The sequence below is a fragment of the Lissotriton helveticus genome, chromosome 1_1 (assembly GCF_964261635.1).
Source record: "Lissotriton helveticus chromosome 1_1, aLisHel1.1, whole genome shotgun sequence".
In the NCBI taxonomy this organism is placed as follows: Eukaryota; Metazoa; Chordata; class Amphibia; order Caudata; family Salamandridae; genus Lissotriton; species Lissotriton helveticus.
In genome coordinates, this window is record NC_136057.1 from 224270749 (window position 1) to 224275163 (window position 4415).

Here is a 4415-nt window from a genome sequence, read left to right on the forward strand (position 1 = left end):
ACAACATAGGTCACTTTGGTTTGAATGGAATGCCAGAAATCCTTAGTTTATAAATTACTGTCACAGACACATGTATATTCCTGATCGCTCACTGTCTGCCATAAACTTACCTGACCTCTTCGGTCCTTTATTTACCTTTTAGCCAAAAACACATTTTCGGTCATGTATCACAGGGATGCTCATTACATAGCACCCACCTAGACTGTACATTAAGATGCAATATTGCGAGGAAATGGCAATTATGTGAGACAGAGACAAGTCTCTCCTTAACATCTGCCCTGGGTTAGAACTACTATTCCCATCATCCTATTTGGTGCGTCAGCTGCTCGTGAAGAGAATTTGTGAACGTGACTACCCCGCTAGGCTACATTCAAAAGCTGTTTTGCTGACAATGGAAGCCTGTGTAATATGTAAGAGAAAATGTGTTATGTCCTTTTAGAATGTTTCTCCCTGGTCTCAGCATCTCAGTTACAATTGTACCCCTATCAGCCAAGCACTTCATGACAATTCGAAAATATACAAGGGTTATCCTTTGTTCATTTCCCATCTGTGGGCTTTTTTATGACCTCGATGTAATGAGGTGACCCTCTAAACGGACGTCATTGGTGAAGTTTATTTTAATTCATTCTTTTTTTTTTTTAAACAAACAGCACGTCTGAACCTCTTTCACCTCTCCTCTTTTCCTTTTTTTTCTGCACAGCGCACACAAATCTCCTTTTATTGAACTGATTAATTTTCCTCATACCCACCTCAAGTATATGCTATGGTTCACCTAAAATATGTGATTAAGAAATCCGAATTAAACTTACTTGGAGTTAATGCATGTGTACTTGACAGGAATGCGGCACAAGCCCAAGTCCTGATTAGTAAATTTGTGTAAGAAATATGGGGCATATTATCAAGGGGCTTTATCTCCGCTTTTTTGGCTTTAAAAGCCAAGAAAGCGGAGATAAAATTATCTCCCTATTACCAAGCCGTCGCTAACACAAGTTAGCGACAACTAATAGGAGATAGTGACCATCTTGGGCCCCGCTTTGCATGTCAGTGATATTTATCACTAATGACATGCAAAGTGGGCGTGCCAAGATGTTAGCGACTGAAAACAGTCGCTAACATCGCTATCTCCTATTACCAACTTTTGGAGATATTCGCGCTAAGCGCGAATATCTCCAAAAGCTAACACTTGCCCAGGAGCAGTTCTTAGCCATGTTATCCAATGGGAGGTGGATAACATGGCTAAGAGCATTTGCTCGATAATGCATGAATATCGCGGACTTTTCAGCGATATTCATGCATTGCGGCCGTTTTTTATCGCATTTGCGATAAACCCGATAAAAATCGCCGATTTGCGGCGATAATTTTTGTCTCTAAACAAGTTAGAGACAAAAATTATCTCTATTGGTTGGTAATATGCCCCGTGGACTTTAACTTCCCGTGGAAGGACTTTTTTTTCCGGCGAAGTGTTTATTACAAATTGCTTCGAGCTGAGAAAAACAAGGCAATAAAAGCATAAGGTGCTCCCTCCAGGTAATGGGCTTTAAACGAAGAGGCGATGAAGGGACCTTATGCCTCAGTTCCCCTCATTGATCTACTTGTTGGCGCAGCTGTGTAAGTAATCAGCTCTTCTTGCTTGAACCACAGTTTGATCTCCTTTTTGGCACTTTACACAGAGTCAATGCCATTGCATATGTTCCTGCCAACCTGGATGCTGAAGTCTACTCGGATGGTCCCTGGTTTGGAATCAACCAGGTTGGTCTCTCCCAGCATTACCCAGCCAGTCTTCACCACATTAAATTCTTCCCAGACCATAGGCACAACAGTGGCAGAGCCCACGTATTTCACCATGCCAGGGTACAACGGGCGATCCTTCAGGTCAATATAATGGAGCATATTATCAAGGGAGTTTATCTCCGCTTTTTTGGCTTTAAAAACCAAGAAAGCGGAGATAAAATTATCTCCCTATTACCTAGCTGTCGCTAACAGCAGTTAGCAACAGCTAGTAGGAGATAGCGACCATCTTGGGCCCCACTTTGCATGTCAGTGATATTTATCACTAATGACATGCAAAGTGGGCGTGCCAAGATGTTAGCGACTGGAAACAGTCGCTAACATCGCTATCTCCTATTACCAACTTTTGGAGATATTCGCGCTAAGCGCGAATATCTCCAAAAGCTAACACCTGCCCCTGAGCAGTTCTTAGCCATGTTATCCAATGGGAGGTGGATAACATGGCTAAGAGCATTAGCTCGGTAATGCATGAATATTGCTGACTTTTCAGCGATATTCATGCATTGCGGCCGTTTTTTATCGCATTTGTGATAAACCTTGGTAATACCAAGGTTTATCTGCGGTAAAAATCGCCGCAGCTTAGCGGTAAAATTTTCTCTCTAACCAAGCAATAGCGATAATTATCGCTATTGCTTGGTAATATGCCCTAATGTTCCTTCAGAAGTTCACTGGAGGCCTGCATAAACTTCATGGTAGCCCTTTTGCTCAAAGCGCTTAATTTTATCTCCCGCCAGGCCCTGTTGAACACCATTTGATGCAAATGAAAGTGCGTTCTGTGATACCGTTACCAGGCATGTTTATGCTGCAGGAAGTGCTTTAGACTCTGTCAATGTAGGCAGAGCTGAGCGAGAGGGAGCAAAAAGAGGAAGGACTTTCTTGAAAGGGAAAAAGTATTGAGTTACTTTCTAATGTTACTGTCCAATACTTACCATATTCTGCATTCAGAAGTGGTGTTATGAAGAAATGTATTGTTTTGAGAGGCCACCCCCGCGGCTAGGGGAGGGGGGCCTTTAGTGGGATTATGTGCCTGGCAGGGGAGTTTCGATTCTCCAGGCTACTACTGGAGAATTTCGATTCTCCAGGCTAATGTCATGGGGAGGGTCTCTCAGTAATGTGAGATGCCAGGTGGGCGTCTGAGAGACCTCCCCCCCAAGGTATTAAAATTACAGTGCCCCAGGGAGTAGCCCTCTTTGTCTCTCGCCTTCAGCACAGGGAGGCTAGCCGGAGCAACAGTTGCCAAGCAGTGAAGGGACAGGCCCGGCGGCGCTGGTGCAATCAGCAGGTGAGAGGCCATAGCGTGGAGAACAAAGCGGCTGCTTTTGGGCCGGGAGACTCGGGTTCCAAAGTGTATGCTGGTATTATCAAAAAATTGTTGTTTCGGTGTAGGCTTCATTTAAAGTGTATGCTGGTATTATCAAAATTGTTTTTCGTAAATATGGAGCTATATGGGCATGGCAGGGGGGCAGCGACAGTGCGGACACGGGGGGCGCAGCTCGTTGCTTAGATGTGGGGAGAGGAGCGGTTGATGGCGGACCGCGTAGCATGCAGAGAGAGGCTTCGGTCTTCGGGCAGAAGAAAGCAGGGTTCGAGGCCGGTCAATAATATCCCAAAAAATTTGTGTATTTGTTGTGAGGGTTATTTTAGGATAATACAGGGAAGCGCGGCCCGGTTGCATATAGGTGGCGCTGTCTCCAAGTTTATAGCGCTGAATTTACCCAAAGGAGTCACCCAAAGGTGTTAGAGCGTGTGTGCCCGTATCTGTGGGCGTGGGGGGGGGGGTAGTTTGTCTCCGATTCCCGAGAATCGTGGCCCGGTTGCAAAGCGGTGGCGCTGTCTTAAAGCTATATAGCTAGAATTAACCCGAATGGTGTCAGAGCCCTTCATAATAGGCACAGCTGGGGAACTGCGGCCCGGGCACAGAGGGGGCACCGTCTTCCATGTCCGAGCGCTTCACAATAGGCACAGCTGAGGATGCGCGGCCGGTAGCACAGAGTGGCTCTGCCTTCGATTTCATATGGCGCCGGCTTTACCCAAAGGTGTCAGAGCGCTTCATAATAGGCGCAGCTGGGGGAGCGCGGTCCAGGAACAGAGGGGGCGCTGTCTTCCTTTTTTATATAGCGCACACTTAACCCAAAGGTGTCAGAGCGCTTCACAATAGGCACAGTAATAATTCATGAGGGGGAAATCGCAAATTAGATTAATAACAGTTGGGGGCCTAATGGGGGCATAATGGGGCATAAGCTAAGGAAGGAGCGCGACAATGGTGGATATGCTGGCATGCAAAAAGGGGATTGATGGGCATGGTAGGTGACGTCATTGGCGGGGGGGCGCGATACCCCTGGGGTACTTAACCTGTAGACCGGGGGGGGCATTATGGCGGTAAGTAGCTCTGGTGTCCGGGTAAAAGGGGCGTGGCCGGCACGGGAAAAAGAGGCAACCCGGTGCAAGGCCTGTTGAAGGGGCATGGAAGTATTGACCAGTTAATAATTTTGCCTTCTTTTTTTAGTAGACGGGATGCCGCCCAAAAGGACACGGGGGGCAAGGAGGCCCCAGCAACAACAGAGGAATTCCGCTCGTTGGCGGCATTGTGGGAGGTCGCAAAGAAAGGAGGTATTGATTGGGCCCTG

At 46.7% G+C, this 4415-nt stretch overlaps 1 pseudogene; it reads right to left on the bottom strand.

The window, feature by feature from the left end:
- Positions 1-1570: 1570 nt before the first annotated feature.
- LOC144768596 (nucleoside diphosphate kinase B-like) lies at positions 1571-2583 on the bottom strand (annotated as a pseudogene).
- Positions 2584-4415: the final 1832 nt, after the last annotated feature.